Source organism: Topomyia yanbarensis, chromosome 3 (genome assembly GCF_030247195.1).
Source record: "Topomyia yanbarensis strain Yona2022 chromosome 3, ASM3024719v1, whole genome shotgun sequence".
NCBI classification, from domain to species: domain Eukaryota; kingdom Metazoa; phylum Arthropoda; class Insecta; order Diptera; family Culicidae; genus Topomyia; species Topomyia yanbarensis.
This window is the reverse complement of record NC_080672.1, coordinates 169,847,474-169,859,843: the sequence shown is the minus strand read 5'-3', so window position 1 is coordinate 169,859,843 and position 12,370 is coordinate 169,847,474.

Here is a 12,370-nt window from a genome sequence, read left to right as displayed (position 1 = left end):
CTGCGACAGTAAATTGTTGCCCGGGGAAGGATGGGAAACGACAACAAACAATGTACGCCGCCGACTCGCGGTTGCTCAATTTGAGCCTACTTCCTTCTATTGTTTGTGATAATTTGTGCCTCAATAAATTACGTCGATTTAAATTCCTGCTTCTGGCTGATTTGCTGCTCTTTATTCACTTTTCTTTCTCTAGCGGAGGCGAACGAGGGAGGTAGGCCAATTTCGAATGTTATGTACAGTGAAGCAAACTAGTTAATTTGTTCGAACCGTGCTCCCTACGCAATAGAATGCACTTTTATGTAGATTGCCTCAATTCGATTTCCGATTCACGGTGCAATGTCCCTTATGCTGCTAGCTGCCTTCTGTGTATGTAGGTATGTATATGGCAGCAATGGGCACTGGAATAATATGCTATGCTTTCGAGGGCTGATGCGCGTTGTCGTCGCAAGCAATCGGGCTCGATCGCAACAAGGAAAGGAAAGAAACGATGGGTAATATAAAATTTTATTGCATGTTTACGCGCTTCAGTAAAGACGCACTCAATTTATTAAGTGGAAAGCAGCATAACGTTGATGACATCTCTTCTGGTAGGGATTGATTTATGTTGTGTTCGCGGCCCTTCCCTTGGCGAGTACACCTACGACACTACGGATTACTAAAGGTCATATCATTGATTGAACTTTTCGACTGAATGAATCCGAGTCAGTCAACCAGCTGGCCAGTGTAGAGCGTACGTATATCTAAGTAGGGTAGGATCTCTCTTATGCATCTCTTAACTCTGGCGCTTTTCTTAAATAAAAGCTATGTCGCAGTAAAGTTCCCTGGTTCAGGTTTTGGTTATTCGGGACTCATCAACGATCCAACAGGGTATACAAAAGATCATTGTTGCATTGTGATAAAGTTTAACTATTTCGCGCAAACCAAGAGAACACTAGAAATGTGATGTGAGGAGCATTTAACAAAAATGGGAAAAATTTTGAGAGAATCTTACAATCAAAACTTTAATTTTTTATTTTATAATGGAGTGATAACAAATAAACTCAATAAAAGCATTTCTGTGTACAGAGCCGTAGCAAGCTGAGGGTCAAGATGGGGCTTTGCTCCACCACGCGTTTTACGCCGCACTACGCCTTTTTCTTATATATGAAATATATACTAGAAAGGATAGAAATTAAAGAATATTCAAATATAAATCAATTAAGAGCCATCGGCTTTCACCGCTGCAAATCTTCACAACACAACGCAGCACGGCGTAGGTATCACACTTAAAAATATTTACATCTCGCAAGATGCACATAAAAGGAGCGTCACAATTCACTTGAATTTACATTCAAGAACATGGAAAAATACGCTTTGTGCACAATCCATTCAACCGAGTTCCACATCAAATGAGACACAATTTCATTTTTTATAAGTGTGATGTATTGGTGGTATGCTACCCAATATACGGCCAATGGGTGATATCTGGCAATTTTTCCACCATATCTACCGGATTGTGGTCCAGTGAAATGGTGACGGCGAGCTTTGTCGTAGACTAGTACCTCTGTGCGGTTGTGGTGTAGGAATTGGTCCGATAGAACAGTGCGATTCCAGTGCAGCGTAAAAACGGGAGTTTTCCAGAACTGAAGATTGGCACAATCTCTTCCAAAAGACCATGTTTCAGCGCCAATTTATAGTACAAAATCTTAGCACCGCTATTGTGATGCTCGGCGAAGTTGAGTTGGCTAGTACGTAGTTGCCTGCCATAATGTGGTCGCTAGCCTCGTGCAGCGAATGACACATCCGGAATTTCCTCCTCTTTTTTGTTTGCGCGCCATATCGGCTCTCTCGATCACTTCCTGAATGGCGTCCATCGTAGACTTGCTCTTCCGAAATCCGAACTGGTTTTTCGACAACCCGTTATCGCTGCCGTAAATATTGTCAGCCTGTTAAGGAGTAATCTTTCCAAGAGTTTCCCGAGCGTATCCAGCAGGCATATTGGTCTGTACGATGATGGATCCTCGGGGGGCTTACCTGGTGTAGGCACTAGCACTAAACTTCTGTATGTTCCATTTGTCAGGGAAGTGGCCTTCGTCTAGAAACTTTTTAAAACACTTTTCTGAACATATCCGGGAGTGTCTGGATTGTCGTTCAGTTTGTGAGTGTATGTGTGTATGTGGAAAAAAATGTCACCTTTGTTTCTCAAATTAAAGGTACAACCTTCCCTACGGCTTATATTGATTTTTTTATTGATTGGACTTCCGGTTACGGAGTTACGGGTTGAAGAGTGCGGCCACACAGCATATTTACATATAAACTGAAATTAAAAATTTCATAATCGAATTTGTATTTTTGATGCCAAATGACTTTAAAATGCATGAAACGTTGAGATTGACTTTTTGGACTTTGGCACATTTTGCCTTTCTCATATAGAAAGGTTATGTAATCACTCTAAAAATCGTCAACCTAATCCCGATCAAATTTTTTTGATTTATATAGGCTTAGGTAGGGGTATGCAGTGAGGGGTGTCTACTTTAAAATTAAAACTAGCTTAAAATTTCTTGACAAGTTGCGTCCGGATCAGGGTTGTTAATCGATAATTAATCGTCATCGTCGATAACGTTAACAACCCGTCAACGTCATCGGAAACTCCGTTAACGATAGTGTATCGTCGGATTCATCGTCAACGTCGACAGTTCATCGGTAGTTATCGCGATACATTTTGCGTTATTGGAGTTGAAGTTGATGCGGTTAATTTTCAATTGTTTAAAAATAAATAACTATTGAAGGACATGTGTTGTTGGCAGTTGAAAATCAATAGTTTTGGACATTTTCTATGCACAGGGGGGGGGGGGGGGGGGGGCTCCGACGATGTGTCGAAATGGAATTTTTTGTCAACTTTTCAGGAGAGTTTTCTATTGAAGAGAAAGTTATTGGCAGTTGACAATCAATAGTTTTGGATTTTTTCAATATACAGGGGGTTCGACGATGTGTCAAAATGGATTTTTTCAACTCTTGGGGAAAGTTTATTATATTGAAGAAGTTATTGGTAAGTGAAAATCAATAGTTTTGGGCATTTTCAATGTACCGTCGGTGCGTCAAAATAGAAATTTTTTCAACTTTTCGCGAACTTTTTATATTGAAGGGCATGTTGTTGGCAGTTGAAAATCGATACATTTTGGACATTTCCAATTCACAGAAGGATCCACCAGTGCACAGTGTTACCAAAGTGACAAAAAGATGAAAGAAATTGAACCCCGAAAAACATTTTTTGCTATAGTGTCTTCAGCAAAGTTTATTTATATTTTTTGCATTTAAAATGTATTAGTTGGGTGATTAATCCCTCTAAAGCTAAGAAGCAAGTTTTTGTTTGGTCATTTATGAAAATAAAAAAAAACTTTCTTTGGCAAAGTTGTTGAGAATATCTTCAAAATACTTTTCCTGGTAATTTTGTAGAATTTCAAAATTTTCCACGATTTTGTTCAGCATAAGAAAATACAGAATTTTTGTAATGTGAGTGTATTTGTATCTTTTACAACTAAGAAGTTATCGAATGTTTTTGTGCCCAAAAATCAATATTTTGGAATGGAAGCCGCAAATTTCCGCAGACGAATACCAATACGAATCTGTAAAACAAACACTGTCAAACTCGTTTGGTGGGTTCTATTCTACGTTCAAGTCAAATTCGAGTAAATTCCTTCTTTGGTATATTTTTCTTATCTTAGAGATGCAAAATATACAAAAATAATAATACTGTACTGTAAGACCTCTTTAAGGGAAATTTTTACTAAATGATCAGAACGGGTTATAAGGCTTTATCGAGAGACTAAAAAAGAATATTTTAACCACTCCGGTTTATTAAAAAGAAAGAAAAAAATGTGTTAGTCCAGGTCTCTTCACAACCAGAAAAAATATGTACCGATTTTGTCAATGTCATCGTTTATCAGCCTAAAATTCGCCAAGGGGCTGATAAAAAGGGTTTTCATTGTATTCAAAAAACGACTAAACTCTATTATAAGGCCGTTCATAAATTACACTACATATTTAAGGGTGAAAGAAGGAAGCATGAAGCATCTTGTTGTTACATAGTGGAGAGAAGAAACGGAAGACGGGGCTAAAAGCTTCCTAACTAGAAAAGGAAATCAAACATTGGAAATATGTATGTGTATTCTCCTTTTTAAAATCCGAAATCTTCTAGTCTCAATTAAAATTATAATAAAATTTGTTAATCACCACACCACTTAAATTTGTAGTGTAACTTGTGAATGTGAAAGTGGTTTAGTAGTTTTTTCAATATATGTTTTTGCGTGCTAAAAATTACTAATTACACAATAGCTCAAAATTTGTTTTTTTTCATGGCCAAAACAATTTTGATAACCTTTTTGCCGCTTGGAAACACTGTGCACCTGGAACTCTTCTGTGCACTAACTTACTCGAAAAGTTGAAAAAAATTCAATTTCGACACATCGTCGGACCCTTCTGCGTATTGAAATGTCCAAAATTATTGATTTTCAATGGCTAACACCTTTTTCTTCAATATAATACACTTTCTCGAAAAGTTGAAATAATTTCATTTTGACGCATCGTCTGACCCCGTTATGCATAGAAAATGTCCAAAACTATTGATATTCAACTGCCAACAATATGTCCTTCAATAGGTATTTATTTCTAAACAATTGAAAGTTAACCGCATCAACTTCAACTCAAATTAACGGGAAAGTAACGCAAAATGTATCAGGATAACCGATGAACCGACGATGACGATGAAAACGACGATACAATTATCGACGATGACAATGAAGGCGACGATACATTATCGTTAACGGAGTTTCCGATGACGATACATTATCGTTAACGACTAACGCCGATAAATTATCGTGAAAAATGTATCGTATTAACAACCCTGGTCCGGATCTTCCGGATCTTCCCCCTTGATCCGCCGCTGGTTTCAAGCGATGTTTCAGTGTCGACACATAGTATCTCAAGATCGTGGCTGTTGATCCATTTTATGTATGTGCAAATCGTATTGAATATGTAGTGCACATTTCCACCATTTCATTGAACATAACCAGCCATGGAATCGTAGTTTAGATAGATGAGAAAGGCACAATGGTACAACAAGGTGGATTAAAACAAGTTTTTTTCATCTAAAAACAATGGGATTGAGAAAATTTTAATTCACCTGATAGCCACATTCAGATTAGAGACATGAGTGCATAAGTTTTGCCAGTCAGTCCGCTCTACGGATCTAAGACATTTCTTATATTGCACTACGAGCTAACCTGAAAGCCGGTTTAAAGTTTCAAATCATTCCATTTTTATACAAATGGTTTATTTGATACAGCTTAGTGCGTTAACTTAATTGAACCTTAGGTATTTTATAAATTTAAGATGGATAAAATAAAAAAAAAACAAACGAATAGGAAAACTGATGGATATACATAATTCGACTGTTTCAAAGGTCCTAAGGTTGCTGGAATGGAGTAAGGAGCTGGGCGAAAACCAGGAAAAACACGTAGAAAACCAACATTACAATTCATTTCTCATTTTAAACGGAATTCAAATATTTCAACCCGGTACTTGGTAGGAAACCAGATGTTTCGCAAAGTTTCGTCTAGTGGGCCAAGAAAAGAACCTGATTGAAAACGTATAAGATGTAGAATTTCCCAAACCGGGACGAACACCAGCAAAGTAGGGTAAACAGGCCTAATACGCCCCCCATAAGGAAAATAGCTATATTTCACCATTCGACGCCATGATCTTCTCACTAACGACTCTAATTTATTGTTATATTAGTTAGAAATTAGTACCCGTTTCATTTTTTATTAAAAACATCCTGATACAAGTACTATTAAACATTTTTCAAAGATGCTTAAATTCTAGTTTTTTCATTCACCCAGGCCAAAATGCCCCCGGTGAAAGTGTAATATGCCCCACAACAAGAGGACGGTATGCCCCACAGCAATCGGTGAGTATGCCCCACAACAATGGGTAGGGCGTTTTGGCCGGTGATGAGCTGTTGTGAATACATGAATAATTCTACACACACATAGTTTTAAGCCAAGCTAAAAACTAAGATAGTAACTAAAATATTCTAGTAAGCTACTTGAAATAGTTCTATCGAATCCGACTGTTTCTAATTGGTTGTAATGCTATTGGAAAAAGTGGAAGCTTACATAAAAGTAGCTCTTTTGAAACTTTTGTGTATATTGTTGTATAACATTGTATAACATATTAAAAATACCAAACTAACTTAGTACGTTGATTTCATGAAACAATACTGTTATCAGTCATTTTTACTTTTTAGATAATTCAGGAATCCTGGGAATCGAAGAGGGGCATTTAGCCCCGGTGGGGCGTATTATACCCTTTTACCCTATTGCCAAAACGCGCAACAATGATCTCTACACGACGCTAATACAGCTTTTACCGTTATAAAGACAGCACAATCAAAACCAGTTGTGTTGGCCTAATTTGGCGTCCTACCACTATTCCAAAACCGTACAGGAGTGGTACGAGGATAATTCGGTGGATTTTGTGCCATGAACCCACCAAACTGCCGTGAACTCTATTGGTCATGATTAAGTGTGAACTTCGAATGACCAAAGAAATGGCGCAGTACATAAAGAAAATGAGATATCGTTATCGTTATTGCTGTCTTAACGCTCGCGATCGTATAGTATTAATTGCTTCTTACCCTTACAGGTTACGAGTGTGAACCCGTTTAGTTGCACAAATGATCCCTCGATTATTATGCATGCTATTTATTTTGAGATACTGGATGCGGCGTTTGTGGTTATTATCGCCTGAACGAGTTTTTCTTAACGGTGTCTGAACATGCTTTTCTGAAATGTGCCGTCTGAATTCAAAATTAGTAATTATGTAATAAATTGTCCTCTAAAAGTACAAAGACTTGAAATTTTTGAAAGAACTTTTCTTAATGATTTTCTGAATTACATAAACGTAATTGGGAAGTCAAAAAATTAAAGGGTTGTGCACAGGACACGACCACGGGAACATAAAAAATGCTGCATTTTTCAAGAGCGTGCAATTTAATTCGAGAATTAATTGTAATAAATCTCCAACAAGTTCCCGCCTCTCAGAACGTGCAAATCAAGATAAGTCCGCATCACGTATATTGGAAATGTTAAACTATACATGCTAGCATCGACTGACTCAAACAGAACCGGGGAACTTCTTTTCATAGTCTCGTGGTATTTAATTGAGTCGTTAGTGCTCCCTATTGTCGTGAACACGTTTAATTTTAGAGTTTATAATGATACCCAGCCCCAGATAGTGCAGTAAGAAATTTTCAATGTCAAAACTAATATACTTCACCTAACAGGACGATCTAACCACTCTGATACTATTCATCACGTATGTTACTTCCATTTGACCTACAATTGTCCCATAAATAGGTCGTTATTTGTTCGAGTTCTGATCAGAAATTATTCTCAGTTTCCGCAGAGGTGTTGCATTGTATTAACCTTGTTGTGGCCAAAGCTCGTTTCAAATTAAGCTGGGAAATAAGGGGTGGGCGTAGCGTACTTGGTAATTCGATTGCCTGCCTTGTACGCAACGCACCTGGGTTCGAGTCCTGACCCCGTACATAGGGTTAGAAATTTTTCATAAGAGATTTTTCTAACCCATTTTCTAATAATTTTTGGCAATTCTACAATCAAGATGCTTATATAAACGTTCACATAATAAATAACATAAAGCATACACAGATATTTATTTATTTGTTTTCGTGAATTCGTTTGTCGATATTTCCAGATCTATCTATCTATCTATCTATCTATCTATCTATCTATCTATCTATCTATCTATCTATCTATCTATCTATCTATCTATCTATCTATCTATCTATCTATCTATCTATCTATCTATCTATCTATCTATCTATCTATCTATCTATCTATCTATCTATCTATCTATCTATCTATCTATCTATCTATCTATCTATCTATCTATCTATCTATCTATCTATCTATCTATCTATCTATCTATCTATCTATCTATCTATCTATCTATCTATCTATCTATCTATCTATCTATCTATCTATCTATCTATCTATCTATCTATCTATCTATCTATCTATCTATCTATCTATCTATCTATCTATCTATCTATCTATCTATCTATCTATCTATCTATCTATCTATCTATCTATCTATCTATCTATCTATCTATCTATCTATCTATCTATCTATCTATCTATCTATCTATCTATCTATCTATCTATCTATCTATCTATCTATCTATCTATCTATCTATCTATCTATCTATCTATCTATCTATCTATCTATCTATCTATCTATCTATCTATCTATCTATCTATCTATCTATCTATCTATCTATCTATCTATCTATCTATCTATCTATCTATCTATCTATCTATCTATCTATCTATCTATCTATCTATCTATCTATCTATCTATCTATCTATCTATCTATCTATCTATCTATCTATCTATCTATCTATCTATCTATCTATCTATCTATCTATCTATCTATCTATCTATCTATCTATCTATCTATCTATCTATCTATCTATCTATCTATCTATCTATCTATCTATCTATCTATCTATCTATCTATCTATCTATCTATCTATCTATCTATCTATCTATCTATCTATCTATCTATCTATCTATCTATCTATCTATCTATCTATCTATCTATCTATCTATCTATCTATCTATCTATCTATCTATCTATCTATCTATCTATCTATCTATCTATCTATCTATCTATCTATCTATCTATCTATCTATCTATCTATCTATCTATCTATCTATCTATCTATCTATCTATCTATCTATCTATCTATCTATCTATCTATCTATCTATCTATCTATCTATCTATCTATCTATCTATCTATCTATCTATCTATCTATCTATCTATCTATCTATCTATCTATCTATCTATCTATCTATCTATCTATCTATCTATCTATCTATCTATCTATCTATCTATCTATCTATCTATCTATCTATCTATCTATCTATCTATCTATCTATCTATCTATCTATCTATCTATCTATCTATCTATCTATCTATCTATCTATCTATCTATCTATCTATCTATCTATCTATCTATCTATCTATCTATCTATCTATCTATCTATCTATCTATCTATCTATCTATCTATCTATCTATCTATCTATCTATCTATCTATCTATCTATCTATCTATCTATCTATCTATCTATCTATCTATCTATCTATCTATCTATCTATCTATCTATCTATCTATCTATCTATCTATCTATCTATCTATCTATCTATCTATCTATCTATCTATCTATCTATCTATCTATCTATCTATCTATCTATCTATCTATCTATCTATCTATCTATCTATCTATCTATCTATCTATCTATCTATCTATCTATCTATCTATCTATCTATCTATCTATCTATCTATCTATCTATCTATCTATCTATCTATCTATCTATCTATCTATCTATCTATCTATCTATCTATCTATCTATCTATCTATCTATCTATCTATCTATCTATCTATCTATCTATCTATCTATCTATCTATCTATCTATCTATCTATCTATCTATCTATCTATCTATCTATCTATCTATCTATCTATCTATCTATCTATCTATCTATCTATCTATCTATCTATCTATCTATCTATCTATCTATCTATCTATCTATCTATCTATCTATCTATCTATCTATCTATCTATCTATCTATCTATCTATCTATCTATCTATCTATCTATCTATCTATCTATCTATCTATCTATCTATCTATCTATCTATCTATCTATCTATCTATCTATCTATCTATCTATCTATCTATCTATCTATCTATCTATCTATCTATCTATCTATCTATCTATCTATCTATCTATCTATCTATCTATCTATCTATCTATCTATCTATCTATCTATCTATCTATCTATCTATCTATCTATCTATCTATCTATCTATCTATCTATCTATCTATCTATCTATCTATCTATCTATCTATCTATCTATCTATCTATCTATCTATCTATCTATCTATCTATCTATCTATCTATCTATCTATCTATCTATCTATCTATCTATCTATCTATCTATCTATCTATCTATCTATCTATCTATCTATCTATCTATCTATCTATCTATCTATCTATCTATCTATCTATCTATCTATCTATCTATCTATCTATCTATCTATCTATCTATCTATCTATCTATCTATCTATCTATCTATCTATCTATCTATCTATCTATCTATCTATCTATCTATCTATCTATCTATCTATCTATCTATCTATCTATCTATCTATCTATCTATCTATCTATCTATCTATCTATCTATCTATCTATCTATCTATCTATCTATCTATCTATCTATCTATCTATCTATCTATCTATCTATCTATCTATCTATCTATCTATCTATCTATCTATCTATCTATCTATCTATCTATCTATCTATCTATCTATCTATCTATCTATCTATCTATCTATCTATCTATCTATCTATCTATCTATCTATCTATCTATCTATCTATCTATCTATCTATCTATCTATCTATCTATCTATCTATCTATCTATCTATCTATCTATCTATCTATCTATCTATCTATCTATCTATCTATCTATCTATCTATCTATCTATCTATCTATCTATCTATCTATCTATCTATCTATCTATCTATCTATCTATCTATCTATCTATCTATCTATCTATCTATCTATCTATCTATCTATCTATCTATCTATCTATCTATCTATCTATCTATCTATCTATCTATCTATCTATCTATCTATCTATCTATCTATCTATCTATCTATCTATCTATCTATCTATCTATCTATCTATCTATCTATCTATCTATCTATCTATCTATCTATCTATCTATCTATCTATCTATCTATCTATCTATCTATCTATCTATCTATCTATCTATCTATCTATCTATCTATCTATCTATCTATCTATCTATCTATCTATCTATCTATCTATCTATCTATCTATCTATCTATCTATCTATCTATCTATCTATCTATCTATCTATCTATCTATCTATCTATCTATCTATCTATCTATCTATCTATCTATCTATCTATCTATCTATCTATCTATCTATCTATCTATCTATCTATCTATCTATCTATCTATCTATCTATCTATCTATCTATCTATCTATCTATCTATCTATCTATCTATCTATCTATCTATCTATCTATCTATCTATCTATCTATCTATCTATCTATCTATCTATCTATCTATCTATCTATCTATCTATCTATATATATATATATATATATATATATATATATATATATATATATATATATATATATATATATATATATATATATATATATATATATATATATATATATATATATATATATATATATATATATATATATATATATATATATATATATATATATATATATATATATAAAAGTCAAAGTTTGTATGTATATGATTTATAGACTCCCAAACGGCTTAACCGATTTCCGTAAAAATTTATAGACAGTAGGCGTTTGTTATGGAGCGTGTTTGTGTGCTATTGGTTGGGGATTATCTGCCCGCCAGATGGCGCTTCGCAACAAATTGTGTTTTCCTCCTATGTCGTTGAAAATCGCAGCAACGCGCGATGGGTATTAGCTGGTTGTCTATAAAACCTATTTCTCTTGGTACTACTTTGCGGATAACACGAGATTCGAGTGTATGCAATATTGCTTTGGTCAACCTTTTTTTAATTAACAATAACGTTAAATACCACAGAAAACGACTTAGGCCGTTGGAAATCACTTTCGCTGGAATGCGTTTTCCCAAAGCCGTCGTGTACTCCTTGCTGCAGATGCGGCGTTTCTTGTTTTTCGCGACGCGACTAACCATGATTTTCTTCGGAAATATTGGACCTAATATATTGTTCCATGAACCAAAACAGTAGTAAATTAATGCTAAAGCATAATCAATCGTAGGATTTGGCGATCTTCAACATTCAATTACTGTGTTATGCGTTGGAAAAAGACGGATTATTTACCTTGACAGAAATGTGGTTGGCACTGGGTCAAAAAGGTTTAAATTGTGATTTTTGAAACATTCTCACAATAAATCTATTGCAAATTTTAACTTGCTCTTCTTGCCAAAATGACAGCGTCAGCTTAGAGTTTCAAAATATTAAATAAAACGAAATTTGAAAAATTGGTGGTTATAGGTACGAGTTTGAATATCCACCCTTCAAAAATAAAAAGAAACACCTGTACTATTTACGCGATTAACTCATTTTGTAAATGCAAATTGGCCTTATACATATTTGTGTAGTGTGACTGACCGCTCAACATTTGAGGTTGAGCGTCCAACAAAGCAATCACGCAAGTGCCAAGCGTCATATCGGAGATTAA